The sequence below is a fragment of the Coloeus monedula genome, assembly GCF_965178545.1.
Source record: "Coloeus monedula genome assembly, chromosome: 5".
NCBI classification, from domain to species: Eukaryota; Metazoa; Chordata; class Aves; order Passeriformes; family Corvidae; genus Coloeus; species Coloeus monedula.
The window spans coordinates 36,257,642-36,278,277 of NC_138785.1; positions in this window are offsets into that span (position 1 = coordinate 36,257,642).

Consider the following 20,636-nt stretch of genomic DNA (forward strand, 5'->3'; position numbering starts at 1 on the left):
AAAAATAAGATCACACCTGGTGAACCTGTCACTGCTCAGCAAGAAACAAAAAAGGATTCCTTGTAACAATAATGTGCCACTATTGTCATTAAAAATATGGTAATCCTCTTGAAAAGAATAGTTGCTAAGAATACAGGGAAAGCTGACCTTGCTGCAATTCAGCCCTGAATTTGTTGTCAAGTTATTTGTGCCAAAATGCAGGAAACTTCTTTAGGTTATAAGCCTGAGGTAAATGAAGAGAATATTATCCATCCCAGGTACCCAGGTTCTGCAGGGGCTGGAGCTATGCATGACATTAACTATTCCATCAAGATTTAGTATTTGTTATTAATAAAAAAAATATTAATTCACCATAGGATCCTGTTGCTTTCTGTACTATAAAAGTTACCTATCGTCCTGTCTTGGTTAAATGACCAGCCAGCCCAAAAGATAAAAGTACTAAAAATGCAAATGGGGAATTGGAGACCGAGATAAAGGAATGGCAGATTTATTAAGCAATTACTATATATTTTCTGCCTTTAGATGAAGAAAGAGGATTGATGGACTGCTGCATACCATATTGAATGGTATAATACAGTTAGCAATTGTAGTGCACAGATAGCAATGGAAATGGGTCTGAAAAGATTAGTCATGTATTAAAATAGACAAAGTACTCTGTCTAGCGATACATTGCTAAGAGACTGGAAGGAAATGAAGATGGAAATGGAGAAAGTTTTTTTGTCACACTAATCAAAAGCCTGAAAAATATTAGAACACTATGACTACTCAGAAAATAGGCATAGAAGAGACTCTGGTCACTTTACCCAGTCTGAAACAAAACTATCATGACACCCTCTCAATACACAGCCAGGAAAAAGAAAAACTTTTTGGGGAATGAGCCTCCTAGCACTACCTGAAATACCACAATAGATATGCATTTGTAATTTCCCTGACAGCAGAGAGCAAAAACCAGAAGTCTCCTGTGCTGTCATGACATAAATTTACTTACCCTGGTATTCCAGCAGGTTTTGGTACATCCACTGATCTGTAGATATGGCAACAAAACTTCTGACTTCTGGAAGTCCTATGACTGCAGAGCAGATACATACAAACCATAGTCTGGCTTGAAGAAAAAGCAGAAGGAGAAAAGCTTGGTAGCTAGATTTTCTTGCCTTGAAGCTTCAGTATTGATATCTCCACACTATTACTTTGTCAGAGAAGTAAATGGAGGTTTGAGGCGTTTAATGGAACTAGCTCACGTCCCATATGTTAAGATTTTCTTTGTACAAAACATAATGCCACCCTCCCGTAAGTGACAGATGATACAGTTTTAAGAGAGTGTTCTTAGAAGGATAAGCTCATATTTGCCATAAGAAAACAGGTTCTGTGTATTTTTTAATTAGATGAACACTACTGAACGAGGATGAACAGAGTTATGGACATGTTAATTTAATATCAGCTTAAGTATAAAGGATCTATTCCACAGTGAGCAGGGGTCATGAAAAGCATGCTCTGACAGAGACCAAATGTGAACTTAAGAGATAAATGTCATGAGTGACTTGCGGGAAATTTTTTAAGATCTTACCATTAGAGCAGGCGTGTGGAAATACTGTATACTTCAGTTTTTCAGAAGCATCTGATAAGGGCATATCCTGAATATCACCTAACAAAAAAAGGAAGCATAACAAAAGATCCCAGCACCACCTGCAGGGTAAGAACAGAGCTGAAGCAAACAGAAGCTGGTGACTGGGTTGCAGGCCAGGCCACATGCCCTCATGAGGAAGCAAAGAAGGTGTTCTGCTGATCTCCTGAACTCCTCTGTGTGGGAATGCCAGGCACATTGTATGTGAAGCAAAGGACTCCTGCAACATACAGAGTATCATTTTTGCTCCCAGACAGGGAGATGAAGCTGAGACAAATTAAGGAGAAGAGAAATGCAAGATACCCCATGAGTAAGAATGAGAGAATTTACTTCCCCTCTGATGCTAAGCAATAAGTGAGTTGTGATTCAGTTCTCATCTGATCCCTGCCGTTTGCCAGGGCTGCGCACTGTCTTCCTAGTGTTTGATGAGTCATCAGAGTCCTCAACAGAGCTGCACCAGAATTGCCAAAAGTGGGTTTATAGGATCAAATAAATTTATTGGAATGAAAACAAAAGCAAACAAACAATAAAAAATTAACCCAACCACCAAACACAAACCAAAACACAGCTTGCTGCTTTTGCTGTAATTAATTTAAGAGTGTGGTACTTTCAATTAAAATTATTGTCAAAGTAGGGAAATTGTATTTTAAAATGCATTGGACAGGTCTACCATTTTGAATCCACTTAGAGAAATGGATTTTTTTAGCCTGTTAGGAAGTGGGCAACTGCTGGGCAAGAGACAGGATCGCATAAGATGGATACAGAGAGAAAACAAAGTGAGCAAGATGGTATCACCACAGTAAGCAACAGACTAAATACATTTTGGTAAGAAAAGGATGAGAATACGGAATAAATCAGGCAAGTGGTATCAGAATTCCCTGGGACTGCTTTTTCCTATAGAAACTCCACTGAATAAAGACAAGCTTTTCAAACCAAGAACCTTGCAAAAATGCATGCAAGTAAAATCTTCCAAGACCTAATTTTGGACTAGTTTTCTCCACATGGCATTAAATAAACAGGTGGACCTGTTTTCCACCAGATATTACATGGTTTCAGGGATTTAGAACACGTGTAGTGAATAAAGACAAGGGCTTTCCCAGAGGCAGAAGCTGCTCCTGTGAACAAAGACACAAATAGCACAGTGCTGAGCTGGATGCTACTGCTGCATCTGACAGGATCTATGTCCATAGCACAACACGGTGCTGTGCTGGCTCCACTGAGGCGAAACAAAGCAGACAAAGTAGGAACGCTGTACTAATGCAGACCTGCTGAACTCTGCATGTAAGCAAAGAGATGTAACTGTTCAGCAGCACACTAATGTGAACTGTGATAGAATCACAGAATCATAGGATTGTTTAGGTTGAAAAATACCTCTAAGATCATCAAGTCCAACCACTAACCCAGTACTCCCAAGGCCACCACAAAACCATGCCCCTAAGTGCCGTATCTACATATGTCTTAAATACCTCCAGAGAGGGTGACTCTACCATTTGGCAGCCTATTCCAATGCTCAACCATCCTTTCAGTGAAGAAATATTTCCTAATATCCAATCTAAACCTCCTCTCGCCCTTTCCTCTTGTCCTGTCACTTGTTAGCTGTGAGAAGAGACTGACCCCTTTACAATACCCCTCCTTTCAGGCAGTTGTAGAGACTGATAAGATCTCCCCTAAACCTTTTTTCCAGGCTAAACAACCCCAGCTCCCTCAGTTGCTCCTCACAGGACTTGTGCTCCAGACCCTCCACCAACTCCATTGCCCTCCTCTGGACACCCTCCATGACCTCAATGTCTTTCATGTACTGAGGGGCTCAGAACTGGACACAGCACTCAAGGCATGGCCTCAGCAGTGCTGAGTCCAGGGGGATGATCACTGACCTGGTCCTGCTGGCCACACTATCACTGATTCAAGCTGACATGATTGAATAGTCATTGATATTAAGCTTCACAGTTGGATACCAATATATTTTCTACTTACAAACACACATATCCTGAGAGACTGTGGAGTTTGAGTTGCTGAATAGTCACAACTGTGTCTAAAGCTGATCAGAACTGTGCTTTCAAGGCATGAAGTTTGCAATGCAAGCTCTTCCAAAGAAGAAAGCCAGAAGCTGTTCCAATATTGATGCTACTTGATGTCCCAGATCTTCTATCTGGGAAATGGAACTAATGGAATAATATCCCTTTTCTCAGTATCATGAAAATGAGTTTATTCATTTGGATAGGATAATGAAGATTTACAGAAAAGCATATGGGTAAAATAATTTTATATCTCTAGGAGGGTTAGAATAATGAACAGTAGATAAATTTCAGTGCCATATACTGAGAAATAACATTAAAAGGTTAACTAATGGTTCCTACTTTTTAATTGCAAAGCACATTCTGCACATTGAGTAAGTCCAGGGACCTGGAGGGGTTAAGAGAGCAGTATGTGACCACATTAAGGTCATTGCCACTCATATGCTCAAAATGACAATGTTGAAATGATCTTGGCAGTAACCGCTTTGAAGTATTTGACTTTGCAATTCTAGAAATAATGTTAAATTTTTTTAAAAGGCTCCAAGTTAGGCCATAACTAATGCAGAGAAGCCGGTCTGCCTCCTAATACATTTTTAGGATGCTCTTCTCCTCATCCTCTACCCTTGCATTTTCCCAAAGGGCAGAGATTTCCCCTTGAATTCAAAATATGTAAATAACCCAAATGCAACACTATTACCTTTCAGACACACAAAGGCCTAAAAAAATGTGTCACACAGGCAGTGCAGTAGCAGATCTATGGCTGACAGGAAAGAAAAATGAAGCTTATATCAGGATAAAATAGATGTCCAGATGATCTTATTTTAGGGTTTCTTTTTTTGCCTTGTCCCCATCCAACCTCAACGCAAAAATAAATAAATCTACTACTGTTCATGGTGATAACAACACATCATTAGTACCCTGCTCCCTGCCCCTCACACCACTGCTACTGGGCTCCCACTTGTAATCAAAACCACGAAGAAAAAGGTCCTGCTGCTATGTCAGACCTAGCTCCCACGTGGACTAGCCCTGAGGTGGTTTTACCACAATCACTTGGAAATGTAGTCATGTTAGTACAACCAGTATTAGTATCTGCCTGGCAGCACATTATAAAGAAAAATCAATTGCTATCGAACTTTAAGTCCAATAGGTTCTTATTATGAACAGATAACAGCACAACTATACCATGACAATAAGTTTATGGCCATCACTCAATTACAATGTCAGGCTACCCTTACTCACTAACAGCTGACATTACTTTTACAATCAGTTTAGTCACAAGAAAATTATAAACTCATCACCCATCAGTACCAATTGTGCATGGTGTCAGATGAGTTTGAAGAAATAATTAGTTTCTGTGCTGGAATTCCCCAGGTAGAGAATATTCCCACACACATACATAGCTTTCATTTGAACATAAGTTGTGTAAAACAATAAACACATGGGTGCAGAACTACAGTGTACAAAACCTAGAAATAATTGAGCAGCTTTATATACCCAGATCTTTTCATTACCCTTCTGGCAGCCTATCACAGAAAACACACATTTTGTCCTCATTATTTCACAGAAAGTTTACCAAAGAGAAAAACACAAGCATTATTTTCTCTTTTTTTTTTTGCAGGGGAAGTGTCTATATTACCTACTAAACATTATTTCAGGACATGAAGTCTTTGTAGATTTGTGTGTGCACTCTGGGAGAACACAGGCAAAGCTGCAAGTTAGGCTCCTAAGCATGAGCTGCAGGTATGCAGGGAAGCCATCTTTAATGCTGCAGGATGTTGATAATCTTTCTAGTCCTCTATTTAAAAGCTCAAAATGATGCTTTAGCAAATAAAAAGCTTGTCAGGATCCCAATAAACTGGTTTGAGTCCTTACATGTTGGATTAAATGTGCTGTTAGTGAGCCTATATGTATCCCTAAATACTTTATATCTCACTGTAATGTTAAAGAGATGAGACATTTAAAACCACTCAAAAATCTATGTTCAGGATCAAGTCCATAGAGCAGTGAGATTGATGCAAATAAACTATTTTTCAGGTTTTTGTTTGTTTGTTTGTTTTCTGCAGGAATAGTTCTATATTGTGAACTGACACCAAATAATAGGCTAAATTTACTACATTTCCTTTTTTTGGATTCTTTTTTTAAAAAGAGTTCAGGGAGACCAGGAGGACTCAGATTGCAGATTGGAAGCCACTGTTCTGGCACGCCCTCATTGTTTCTTCACCATTAGAAACCAGAGAAGACATAAAGCATCTGAAGATTCTACCCTGAGGTTCTGTCCCCCAAAGGCAGCTAGGCTATATGAGAGGGGAAAAAAAAAAAAAATCTGTTTAACCACCTACATAAAATATTACTGAACAAAAAAAAAAAGCAAGATTGTCATGTCTAGCCAGTGTTTAAGGCCTAGTTATGGGGCACCCCTAGAGCAGAAGTGCCAGAAAATTCCTCTGAAGACCTAAAGCATCACTTGCCCTAATTTCTAGACCTTTGCAAAACTTAGGTAAAAGTCAGATGGTCACACTGGGGCAGCTGTATGGCTACATCAAGCAAGAGCCTATGTAAATGCCAGATCACATAAGGAGGAGGTACTCAGTTTTAGGGGAAGGTGACTGCTAAATAGGACTTTTTAACAGAAGTGTGGGCTTGAAGTCTGTTTAAATTACATTTTAATGTTCAATGTCTTTCTGTATGACTCAGTAAGACTTGTAGACGCCTGTGTATTATTGAAAGTCAATGACAAGGAAGTCCTGAGTCACCAAAGTACTTTTTTCTTTATTGTTATTTCCATTAGACAGTGTGATGTAATTATTTATGTCAAATACTACAGCAAGATTTTTACAGCAGAGGGATACAAGACTTTCATACTGACATTAGGTGAGTAAAAACACAATGTTACATGAGTTTTATAATCCAAATAGAAAGAAGAGTTAAGTAGTCTTCTGGACTATTGCAGCTATCTAAGCTAAATGGAAGTATTACATTCAATTATTAGCCTGCAATGTCTCTTATTTTTTCTGTGTACATAATTACTTTTTGAAAGCAACACAACTGATTTTTTAATTATTTTTTCCTTCACATCTTTTGTTCAATATTATTTGGCTGTACTTAGGAAAAAAAGGATTTGTAAACCACAATTGCTCTTTGAAATACATCCAAGCTAATTACACAAACAACAATATAAACCCAACCTAATTCAAGCAATTTTTAGCACACACACATACTCCTTTTTTGTTTATAGAACTTCCCAATTTGTAGTCTGAGACCATAAAAGCAGTCCCTTTCTCCTTTTAATCTGAAAAGCTATTGGTAGTACACACTTTGGAATGCAAACCAAGTTATGCACTTAGCAACTAACAGCTCACAGAGTGACTCCTGTTCTCTGTGATCTCCTCCACTGACCAGAGATTCCATTGGAGTGCTATAAGCCTGGTACTGCTAACTGTGGGAGTGCAGGCCATTAAGCATAGAAATATCACATTTCAATGGGTTTTTTCCTTTCTTACTGCAATTTGCTACTGGAGAAGGACTTCAGGTTTGAATTGTGAACTCTGAAACAAAGGGGAAAAGTAAAACACACCTTGTGAGAAGTATCAAAGATTTTCTAGTTTTGTACACTACAACTTTTGGAATAAAAGGAGAACTTTCAGACCCTCTTCCAGATATTGAGTCTACAACAGAAAGCAAATTTTTCTCTGCAATCATCTGAGAGTCAGCAAGCAAGAGTTTCAGCTGCAGAATCAGGAAGCACAAGGGACGCAGCAGAGTGAGTTTTTTAGCATGGTAGAGAAACAGAATTTCGTCTGCTCAGGGAAACTCAGTAAATATGAAAGAATGTATGGGCAAGGACAATAGGAAAGGGAGAAAGACAAGGAGGCCAAGTGACTTGCCCAGTGCAAATATCTCAATCTGTCTCTCTCTGATACCAGCCAGTACATGTAGGGTTTACCACTTATTTTCCATTCTGCATAGAAATCAAATATTCTGCTTTTTTACTACAAGTGCTTCACAACCCATAAACTTGGTTGCATCAGAATACAATTCCCTCTTGGAGGAATGCCCCCACCCTAACTTACAGAACACCCCTATGGAAGCAGCTTCCTTGGAAGTGCTTTTCCCCAGGAGCAACCTTCTACTGAAAACACACAAGCTTGCAGAGGCTCATCAAGCACACCCGTCCAAAACATCTGCTACCTTGTTCTCTGGTCCTGAAATCTAGCCTGACATCAAAGCCTCCCACATCAGTGTTAAAGTAAGCCTGGCAAGGATGCACATCTCCTTTATAGAGCACTGTATCAGCTCTCCAATGTGCAGCAAACAGCTCAGTCTGACAACAGCAAAGCGAATAGATGAGTAGTGTGCTCTCATTTGCAGCGTGATTAGTGCTGCCTTAGTCACTAACATGTACTTTGCCAACTTTCTTGTAGCTTGTATTACTTGTACCAGTATCTCCCTTTGCCCTATTCCCAATGAACATAAGAACTAACCAGAAATTACTATACTTTCGGGTAGAAGTAACAATTTAGAACGTATTTCTGCCACCAGAAAGGAGGTTATACAACATCTAACATTGGCAACGAACTCTGCTGAGATGCAGGTCTTTATAGGAATCAAGATAGCTTGGGCATACAGAAAGATTTGGCAGACCCTTCACATAGTTAAGCAAATCGCAGTGCTGAGCTGCAGAAATGAAGCTACTGCTACCCCACTGCAGCAGCAGGCAGTGAAGACACCACCACCTCTGACACCTTTCTATGAGCTCTGCTTGTTGCACAGCATAAGCTTCCCTACCAGCACAGAGGCAGCTCAACAGCAAAATAGACACACCGTGCTGAGAGATGAAGAGCAGTAAATCCTTGACTAACCTGATCACCTTTATGACAAAGTGACTCATTTGGTGGATAAAGAAAAGGCTGTGGAGGTTTTATACCTGGAGTTTTATAAATCTTTTGGCACTGTCTCCGCCAGTATTCTCCTGGACAAACTACCTACTCGTGGCATGGACTGTTTGCTGGGTGAAAAACTGTCTGGATGGGTGAGCCCCAAGAGTGGTGGTACTGAAGAGAGTTAAATCCAGATGGTGGCCAGTCACAAGTGGCATTCCCCAGAGCCTAGTTCTGTTTAATACCTTTGTCAATGACCAGGACAAGGGGATCAAGTGCACCCTCAATCAGTTTGCAGAAGACACCCAGCTGAGTAGAATCTGTGTTGATCTGCCAGAGGGTAGGAAGTCTCTACAGAGGGATCTGGACAGACTGGATAAATGAGCCAAGGCCACTGTTTGAGGTTCACCAAGGCCAAGTGCCAGGTCATGCCTTTGGGTCACAACAACCCCATGCAGCACTACAGGTTGGGGACAGTGGCTGGGAGGCTGCCCAGAGGAAAAGGACCTGGAAAGTGCTGGTTGACAGCAGCTGAACGCGAGCCAGCTGTGCCCAGGTGGCCAAGAAGGCCAATGGCATCCTGGCTGTGTCAGCAATAGTGTGGCCAGCAGAACCAGGGCAGGGATTGTCCCCCTGTACTCAGCACTGGTGAGGCCACACCTTGAGTGCTGTGCCCACTTGTGGGCCCCTCACTAGAGGAAAGACATTGAGCTGCTGGAGTGACAACAGAGCTGGTGAAGATTCTGGACCACAAGTCCCATGAGGAGCAGCTAAGGGAGGTGGGGTTGTTTAGCCTGGAAAAAAGGAGGCTCAGGGGAGACCTAATTGCTCTCTACAACTGCCTGAAAGGAAGGTGTAGCCGGGGGGGGGGGGGGGAGGGGTGTTGGTCTCTTCTCCCAGATAAGAAGTGACAGAACAAGAGGAAAGAGTCTCAACCTGTGCCAGAGGTTTTCACTGAAAGGGCAGTCAAGTATTGGAACAGGCTGCCAAGTGGTAGAGTCACCATCCCTGTCAGTATTTAAAAGACACAGATGTGGCACTTACAGCCATAGTTTGGGGTAGGTGTGACAGTGCTGGGTTAATGGTTGGACTTGATATTCTTTCAACCAAAGTGATTCTATAATTCTATCCTCCACTCACACATGAAATGCATCCTAAGGCTTAATGCAACTCAAATTAGAGACTCCAGACAGGTGATCAAAGAAATTACCTGGCAGTTCTTCCACCCCAAATGTGCTAGATGTCAAGAGGGAAAGCTTCCATTTCCTTCAGGTTCTATCATTTCTTCCAGCAAAGTCCACTTAAACTTGGAAATAAGGATGCAATTTCGCATTCCAATTGCAGGACACATTTTAAATGCATGTCTATCATTGAGAATAAATTATCTTAAGAAGTGCCAGGAGGTCATTATGTTTATTATTGCTTAGTTCTCCTTCTAATTTTTCAGCTTTTTTTTATTTATTGTGTTGAATAGATTCTTGATTGTGTCTGGTTTTTTGCCCGTATTGTCCTTGTTACATAATCTACATTCTTCAGTAATATAAATAGCCTAAAACCAGAAAAAAAAGCACTTTGAAACAGGACACCTTCAGTACTTACTTTTCAATACTGTGTATCATAATTACACATTCAAGTTCATAGACTAGCATGTCCAGTTAAGCATCTAATTATGCTGATCAATGCCCTTGTCCATTTAAATACCTGAAGGAGGCCAGCTTCTTTCTGCAGTCTCTTATTTAGGTACAAAACTACTGATTTTTAAAAAAACCTTTGATAAGCATGAGCTCTATGAGATATTTTTTCCACTTTCCTATTTTCTTAAGTATCTCTGTTATTATTACTGCTTTCCCAAGTATCAGGTATTGATATACTTTAAATTCAGAGAGTAATTGAGTGCTCAGTTAAGCGCACAATAAGCCAAGCAAATATGCAGTTCCAGACATGCTCTAAAATTTGTATTTCTGAGTAGCATGCAGTATCTTTATAAATTATTGACCTGATAAAAATTACTTTGCTGATATACATTTAGGTCTGTTTTCAGTCATTTCTAGCAGGCTCTTGGGAAGAAACAGATGACTAATGCATAACAAATTCCAACATGCATAGATGTATATAAATCAAGAAGAAAGCAAAACCACCAATGTTGCATCTTAATTTTGCAGAAGGATAGAAAATTATGGCAAGGAACTTTTACTCTGATGAGATTTCAACAGCCTGTATTTATGCTGAAGGCTTTGGGATTTTTTTAAAATCTGAATCTGTAGACACTTCTTCATGAAGTGTTATTTGTTGAATATAAACCTCAAAACAGTATTCTATTTTATTTATTTTAAAGTATAATGCTAATCATCATTATTTCTAAATATTTAGATGTCCTGAAGTGAGTTATCTTACATACAGGGGATAACACTCTGTTATATGAATTTGCACACACCCCAATTACTTCCCTTACTGCAACTTCGACACTTTCAGAAGGCATCCATTCCGTTTTACATGTAAAAGTTAATCTTGAGGAAAAATCTTTGTCATTAAATTCCTACACGAAACATGTATACTTATACTAAATGGAAACCACATATGCATGTTAGATCCTAACCCTATGGAACACCATCTGTCTACACTAGTTGGATGACATGCAACAGGGCAATGGATGAGAAACAAAGCTAGTCATTCACTTAAAAAGAAATAGTTCAACACAGCCTTCTCTTGTGACACATTAAATATGATAGCCAGAAGTGGCAGGGTGCTAATTACTCTAGTGATGTGATCCATTTTCTAAATAGTGAGAACATCAATAATTCATCAGAAGTGGCTGTTAAAAAATTTAATGTCTGACAATCCGAGTCTGGCAAACAGAAAGATAATCTTATGTGTCTACTAGTTGGCATTCAGAGGCTTTCTTTTCATTATAAAATATAAATGGATTGTTCCTGCTTGACGCAGTCCAGATTATGAAAGATGACAGATGTATAATGTGTCTAGTTTTGATTGTTTCAGGTAGGAAGGCAGAACCCAGCAGACAAAAATGCAGTTGTCGCATATTTAATGAAAAGGAGGGTTACAAATATGTTTAATAAAGTCTGAATGGTTTCCACTAATAGTAGAGGCCCAATTACATGCAAGTGAGTATAGCTACATAAACATAAAAATATGAAGTTATCAGGTGGCTCTGCTGGCTGAATATTGCACTTCCAGTTAAGAAAAATCCCCTGCTTATTCACAAGAGCTTCATCTAGCTGCTGGCACCAACATTTCAGAGAGAGAGCATTAGCAATTACAAAGTCAAAGCATATTGCAGAAATGGACAGGCAAGGCATTCTCTTTGCTTACATAAATTTCTAGCTTTTCTATTTCTGCAGCAATGTAGACAAAAATAAGCAATAAAAGCCTTCCTGTTAAACCATGTCAGAGTGTAATTTGCAGGTACATGTCGTTTGAATGGAAAAGGTTAGAAAGGTTTTGCCTAGTTTGACAAAGAATTAGAACATAAGTACCCGCATAAGCTACAACTCTGAAGAAAACTGATCAGCTTTACTGATCAGCTATTCAAAGGTATTTAGGCACTTAACTCCCATTTGGGCAAGTCCCATCTCTCAAAAATCAGTGACAGTTAGGTGGTCAAATAAGAATTAGGTTCTCAAATAGCTTTGTGGATATAGGCCTATGTCCCAGACCTAAACAGGTTAAATGCTTCAATTAGAATTTAGGTGGATCATAATGTAATAGTCCTACTACAAGAAAATGGGTTTAGCAGTGCTATTTCTCTCCTTTAGCTGCTCAAACAAAATTTTAATGAAGGTCTTATAAAACAATCTCAGCATAGACAAACTGCTTAAACACCCAAATCCTTGAATCATCAATATTTCAGCCCTCATGATTTTTCTCACCATAGACCAACAGACTGAGCTTTATATTGTTTTCAAAGTCCCAAATGTAATCCTTCATTAAAATTTAGATTGATCCCTAAGGAAGATACTTCACACATTCTTGCTTCTGATAACTGATAATTGAATTTTATTAGTTTTATGATTAAGGTAGAAGCTGAGAGCATGCTTCAATTATTTGCCACATATTGTGATGCACTTGAAATTTTTTCTTTCTAAAATTCCTGTGACATTAGCTGCAATTCTTCATTTCTGGCATCTCCAAGTAACACATTTCATCTTAATCTCAGACAAAATCCTCTCACAAGCACAAGCTACCCATAAGCAAAGAGTGGCTCTAGTCCATGATTAACAAGTACTTACAGATACCTGTGATCTTAAATTAATCCACCTTAGGCTCTTGAAAGGGAGCTTTTCTCATGTTTACCTACCCAGACCACTTCCAACCTGAAATCCAGACATCATACAAATAGGCATTTCTCAAAACTTTGGAAAAAGGGGAAGTTATTTCTTTTCTGAGAATGGGTCCATGAAAATCCAGAAATAATCTCTCAAAATTTAGAACAGCTTATGTTAGATGATGGGTGATCTTGTAGCATGTATTTCCTGTAGAGCCAAGATCTAAATGGGCTTCATGCATCAGAAAAAAATGTATCCGTGAACTCAGCTGAAAGAATAGTTCTCAAGGAACTGTAAACTGGTAAAAAATCATGCCAGGAAAACTGTAGAAAAATTATTCCAAACTCAGCTTGTATGATGAGATAGGAGGAAAAAATCTCACCAAAAATACCTTTTAAAAACTTCACTAACATTAATCTGCCTACAATGAGTCTAAGCAAACCATCCTCAAAATCTTACAGCATACCTGATATACTAAAAGAAATGGATCTGCACCATTTGTACAGAGATGATATTTTGCATGAACTCCTACCAGGAATGCCCAGCCTCTGTAATTAAAGGCTGACTTTAATGCTTTATCTTCTGTCTGGATCATTTAAGGTTTATTAAATCCTGCAGTTAACAGTTAACCAACTTTGATAATTGCTTTTCTCTGGAAAAAAAAAAAATCAAATTTGTCTCTTTTCCAGTCACTAAATCAATCTCTGGGAAAAATAAAGATATATTTTCCTCCCTTTAGATTTGTTATGTATTTTTATTCTTGATAATTACAGGCATTCTCCCCACATACTATTGTGTCGAGAACATAGTCCCTTAAGTATTAAAGATTACTTTGTGAAAGTCAAATCTATATGCTAATAGGAAAAAACCTAAGCAAACAAGAAAACATCACAGATAGTTTAGAGATTGTTACATCTCTTCTCTAGGAATCAGTCCCATCTGAACAGGAAATAGAGAGAAGGGAAACCAAACACACAACACAAAAAAGAACCCCAAACAAACAAAAAACAAGAAGCAAAGATATCCATTGAGCCATGGTCTGTGGCTCAGTCACTTCTGACAACATAAGCAAGGACATGAAGGGAGAGATTTCCCAAAAATGCTAGTAGCTCAGGGTGTTGTAACTCTTGAGGCTTTACTTATGGCTGATCTTGTTTTCAAGGCAATATTAATCAATGTCCCCAACTAATGTTGGAAGAAATGTGTTTCTGGGGGTACAAACTTTTTCACTGCACGAAAAATTACTGGCTGCAGCTGGGTGGAGTGCTGGAATTTTAGGAAGTCCAGTATTTCAGAAGTTAAAGATGAAAAACAATTATAATTTAGTGGAAAATTAGAACTAAATTTCACAATAAAGTGAATAATTTATGGGGTTTTTTTTTCCTGCATTTTGTGTAAGTGTGTTTTTCAAGGCCAGGTTGGATAAGGCCTTGAGGAACCTGGTGCAGTAGGAGGTGTCCCTGCCCATGGGAGAGGGAGTTGAGACTAGGTGATCTTTAAGGTCCCTTCCAACCCCTTAGCATTCTGTGAATATTTTGTGGAATTATGTAGATATGTCTGCATAATGTTGCCTATGTGCAAATATAACTGGATTTTAGTAAAAATATTTAACAAACTTAAAATTAATTTTTTTTTATTTCCCCTTGAAAAATGATACTGCCATAGACTCAAAGCTTACTGATCCACTGTCCTGAATATTAGAAATGTCAAACTCCAGTCTGCTCCATGTTTTATGGAAGTCTTCCATAAACTCTGCTTCCCATTGCAGCTTAACCTAGGAAATTTTTCAGAAGACATTTGCTAGTTTGCATCAGCCTGTATCACCATCACTTAGTGTCCTTCCAGCTGCTACCCTAGAGCTACTCTAGCACAGGTTCCTTTAGTCTGTACTGCAGCCATTACTTTGCACAGCTTACCAAAGTCTTAGTAACTTTTTATTCCATATTTAATATTTGTTTAAATGTCGCTCTCTCTCAATTTGCAGAAGAAATACTGTGTGTGCCTGTTGAAAATCCTACATATTTGGCACTTTTTGAGTTATTCTTCGTGTTGCTATTACCTACTGAACATAAAATCGAACAATTTAACGTTGGAGAAATTCCTAATGCCTAATTTCCAACTATTATATCATTTGATGACTTACCTAAATAATTTTTTGGATATTTTCCCCTGCAGTAGTTAAAATATTTACCATGTAAATATCTGCCTTTTATTCCTCTGCAGGTGGTTAAAGCATTGCTTTTGTGATAACTCTAAAGGTCATCTTCATCAGGCAGCATTAAAGGAAATCATCTTTCACAGATGTTTGTTTCCAAAGCAGACTACAGAGAAGCCATCAGAATGCTACTGTGATTTTGTTACCTTTGGGGAGCGTTTATTATTTAGCTGTCATCATTAAAAATTCAAAGCAATGGGTTGGCACAGCAAGCTTAAATGAGATTCTCCCACCACCCACATTTATGGCTAAACAACTAGGGAAAGATAGATCTAAAAAAATAAAGTAAAGAGAGAATAGGTTGCCCTTAGAAACAGTAACTTTAGGCACTCTAAAAGCTGCCAAATTTTACTTAAAACCCCACAGATTTGCAGTGATTTTGTTTTCAGAAACTTTACCTAACATAAACCTAGGTAATTGTAAGAAATAGCGGAGGGGCAGTGATTTGAACAGCATATTAATTTGAAGAGGATCACTCAAGATTTGGGCATGACTAAGCCCTTCTGGGTTTTTTTTACCTTAAAATCAAGGTTTAAAGGGGTTTTTTTACCTCTGTATGTGGACCATTAAGCCAGCAACAAACTCTTTGCACTGGTATTTCTCTTTGGTGTGGTATCACATAATAAATTTGGCATGACCAAACCCTTTACTTTGGCTATGTAAGTCCTGTAGGAAGGGAATAAGAACCTCAGATACTTCACTGGTTTGAAAAGAGACCATGTTCTGAAGATACACAGGATAGGACCTGCCATATTGGTCCTTTTGCCAATATCCACAGCTGCTCAAAGAAGCTGAGAGGTGAGAGAGTAAGGCAGCTCAGAACTGCTCTTCCATCATTGCCACATTTCCAAAAGGGACTCTACAACCCTGGGCAAGAGCTCTGTGTAATTTTAATTTTTTTTTCTTTATTTTTTATTCAAAACTGAATTTAGAGTTGATTTCCTATATGCTACAAAATTTTGCTAGGAAGCTGTCTGAAGGGGCCAGTAGAGGAAGCTAGAAAGAGGAATGTAGCTGAAATGTTATCATTTCCCAGGTTTAGACATTGATTTATAGGATGTAGAAAGAGCCCCTCTGTGTAAACAGGCTTACCACACACATCTTTTGAATTAGAGAAACAATTCAAGAAAACAAGACAAAATAGAAAACAAGCAGTTCTATTCACCTACCTCACCATTTTGTCTTCAGTAGTTAAAGAATTCACAGAAAAAAACCAAACAACCCACAAACAAACAAAAAACAACAACAAAAGCAAGAAATGTGAATTAAGCCAGGAGGGCTGAAAGCTGCTGCCAGTGTCCTCAGCCCAAACTATCACTTACTCTTATTCAAGGACACTCCTCCTACTGAAACCATAACATGGCGCAGGAAGGAGTTAAAGGCCTGTAAATTTAAATTAGTCATCCCTATCAATCAATTAGCATTTAGCTAATAATTTCCAACCCACATCTAATTAGGTGCCTTGAGCTGAGTGTGGCTACCCAAACTCTCTGTCATGAAAGGAGCACAAACATCACCTGCCTCTACAGGAGTCACTTCCTGAGGGCCTCTTGCTGCATCACCAAAGTATACAGAGGGAGCAGAGGACAAGTTTTTTCTCAGTTTAAACATCTTGGTTAGATACTTAAAGTTCATAGCTTTAAGAAACTGAGCTATAGAATCAGTAGGCATAGAGAAAGATAAAGGTTTTACTGGGTTGGCTAAGCCAAAACCACAACTTGTCTCATATTACAGAGAAACATGCCTGTATAGAAGACTGAGTTACATCCCTTCCTGAGGAATGTAGTCTAAGTGGATTTCCATGACAGAAAATTCATTTATTCAGCCATCTCATGAAAACTAGTGAATGACCTAATATTTATGTCTCTGACATAAATCTTTTGTTGACTTATTTTTGTAGTGCACTTGCCAGTCACATACTGTATATTATAAAACCCAGACATCTCAAAAACTAATATCTGTTCATCATGTGAACAGGAAAGGACACCACCACAATCCATGTTTGCCTCAGAGTTTATCAAGAAACACTAAATCTATAAAAACTCATTGCCTGAATTTGAGGTTAGAATTAATTCCCCAGTTATTGATAAAGAAGTTAAAGTATTCTTCTTTATTTCAAGGAGAAGTGTGATATTTGAAGGCTTGAGGTTATATTGGTTCCACCTGGTACATACTGTTAAAATCTTGGAGCTGCTAATTAATAAATTCTAATGCAGAGACAGTAAATAGCCCCTCCTAAACTGCGACAAAATAGGAGAGACTGAATGATAATTTTTTTTGTACTTCAAATGGATAGCCAGTGGTCAGCTCAGTAGGTAGAAAATAAAGCTTCTGTTACAGATTCTCTCATGTGTTCTATTTCTTTAAAGTTGTTCCATTTTTCACACCTTTATGTAATATGCTCTTTCTCAATTCAGCACCCCTGAGAGAAGCATGTTATTCTGGGGGTCCCTAACTGATGCTGCTTTCCACCTGCAAAGTCTGAGTCCCTTCCCTAATTCTGCAGTCAGCTCTGCTGCAGGCTCATGCAGAGATGCTCTGAGGTCACTCAGGTTTCACACAGGCACCCCAAACCACAGCAGTAATGCCTTACTGAACAAGTGAGGATCTTTATGGGCACGAGGCAGTGGTGTGTGGCAATGGTGTGGCTGAAGCCACATGTTAAACATGTTTAACATTTATGTCTCTCATTTGAACAGAGGCTATATTTTCTCATTCCTGCTTCTTTTTGAAGAAGGTTTTTGAGAGCTTCACCTCAATGTGGAGACCATTCAGGGCTCTTATCATCTGCTGAAAGAAAGGCTGCAAAGGAAGCAATACAGTTTGCTTAGGATCAAAAATACCTTCTGAAGACACTTATTTTTCTCTTTTCTCTCTGAACACAAAGGCTAGAGTGAGTCCTAATTTAGGCAGCCCAGACAAGTGCTTAACATTACCTCTGCAACAATCAACTATATTAATTTTCCTCTTTGCTTTTCAAGTTGTTATGAACTATAACCATACACATTTGCTGAGAGAACAGTGGTCATGCCTGACAGATTGCCCCCAAACTAAAATATGTCCAAAGTAATTGCTCTACACAGTACAGCTATTTGAGATAATTGTATTGTTTAATTTTGGTAACGATATTTTAAAATAAATACTGAGGCAATAATTGGAAAGTATCTGTATTTTTCTGTTCCTGCTTCTTGCCCATAATGTTGTAGCTATTGTCTCGTAATATCTTCAGCAAACTACAGAACACTGGAAAAATTAACTATTTTTGTCTGCTACTTTTAATAAAAGAAAAGTCACCCTTTAACAGAAACCTACTTTCTGACCTTGTGACTTTATATGAAAATAACACAGATAAAATCTGTCTTGTTAACTCCTCTTTTATGGTTAAAAATACTCCTGGAAAGTGTTTCCAAACACATGAAGCTCAAGAAACTGATTGGGAATAGTCAGCTTGAATTCAGGAAGGGGAAATCACGCTTGACCAACCTGATAGCCTTCTACAATGGGGAGGCTACACTGGTGGATGAGAGGAGAGCTGTGGATGTTGCTTACCTCAGTTTTATTGAGGCATTGGTCCAACTGAAGGCAAGTCCTGAGTGCTACATCTCAGGGCTCACTAATGGGCCCAAGGCTGTTCAACATCATCATTGATGACCTGGACAATGGGACAGAGAGCAGCCTCAGCAAGTTCACAGAGGGTACAAAACAGGGAGGGGTAGTTGATATACCAGATAGCTGTGCCATCTTTCAGAGGGACCTGGACAGGCTAGAAAATGGCTGATGGGAACACCATGCAATTCAACAAGAAATGCAGGGTCCTGCACGCAGGGAGGAATATGCCCAAGCATCTCTGTATCCTGGGGGCTCACCAGCTGGAAAGCAGCATTCCTAGGAAGGGCCTCAGTGTCCCGGGGAACAACAATAGAAGCCAGCACTACACCCTTGGAGCAAAAATAGGCCAACAGTATCCCCAGCTGCGTAAGTATCCTTCCTGTCAGGTGATCTTTCCTCTCTTCTCAACAAAGATGAGTCCACATCTGAGGTGCTGAGTCCAGTTCTGGGCTTCTCAGAAGATGCAAGACATGGACTTGTTTGTGTGAGTCCAACATAAGACTGCAAAGACAATTAAGAGGCTGGAGCATCTCTCATATGGGCCAATAGGGCTGGGACCATTCAGCCTGGAAAAGAGAAGGCTCATGGGAGACTTCCTGTGCAGGGAGATTAGAAGACATGTAGTGGTCCCTTCCAAACTTACCATTTTGTGATTCTGGGATTCTATGAACTAAGTATTAATATTGTTGATTTTTTACCTGAAGGTCTTAAGTAATATATCTCCAGACAAAATTCAAGAGTAAAACCCTTAAAAACTCCCCAGTCAGACAGGTGAGGTAGAACAGGGAGAAGGAATTAGCAGGGAGAAAATAATTCCGATTAGCTAAGGGTCTCCTGCCTTACCTGAAACTACTTAAAGTCTGCTTTTGTGGATATGTAAAAAAGAGATAATACAATTCTTGCAGGTAAAGAGAAAAAGGGTAAGGTAAAAATTTAAGCCAAATTATATCATTAAATGGCAAAAAACATTACATGGAGCACCAAAACCCCCTGGAGCAAGTAAATGCAGGGTCACTACTGGGGCTTATCCTAGTGTAGCTCAAAAGGGCAAAGATGAAAATAGGAGGAATATACAGTTGATAAAGGGGACATATTCCCATAAGTCAGAATGCATTTTTAAGACACCTAGCAAAGTAATTTCTTTCTCAAAATCTTGCATTGAAAATATATAAGCCCTGTTGCCTCCAGACACTCTCTAAAAAAAATATTCCTCTACGTTGTATTTTCCTCTGTGTAAGAGTATACTTAACACATTCTGAACCAGCTTCAGTGTCGTACCTGTAACTGACAACATTTTTGTCCTTCTGTAGGGCTCTCCCTTACTCTGCTTCAGTTTCTCATTTGTTACATGGCAAAATGACATTTTCAAACTTGACAGGAATGTTAGTACTACAGTATATTAAAGGCTGAGGGGTTTAGATACTGATACAGACTGTAGAGATGATAAGTAGTTCTATCATCTGTATTTATAAACTCAGTAATGGAAATAATCGTAGAATCATCTTTGAATTCCACTTTTATAAAACCATGGTGGTGTTTATAATTTACTTTATTCCCATAGAAAAAATGGCATCTGTAGAACAAACTACCAAAAAATAGACTAAAATACTCTCATTTCTCTCCTGTCTGTTCATATGATGTATTTTCAAATTCCAGTCATCCTATTTGCACTTTTTCAAAATCATCCTGTCAGGTTGTCCAGTTCCATTCTTTTATGTTTAAATAAATAAGGGAAAATTAAGTGGGTTGGGGTTGGGGGGATTGAGGGGTTCTGCCTGCTGGCCGACGTCATTGTTCTGTATTAGCATACATTCTCAAAAATGTGGAGGCATATCCGAAGAACTCAAAAGAGAACTCCTAAAAAATGCTACAAACCTAAAGCTGCAGCCATCTGGAGCAAGAGCAATGCCTGCCATGAACTTACATACCTCAAACTCTGAAGGATTTTCAAGCTGCATGAATTTACATCTGTCAGAGAAACAGGCAGACTTTTATGCAATGGAATGCAACATGGCA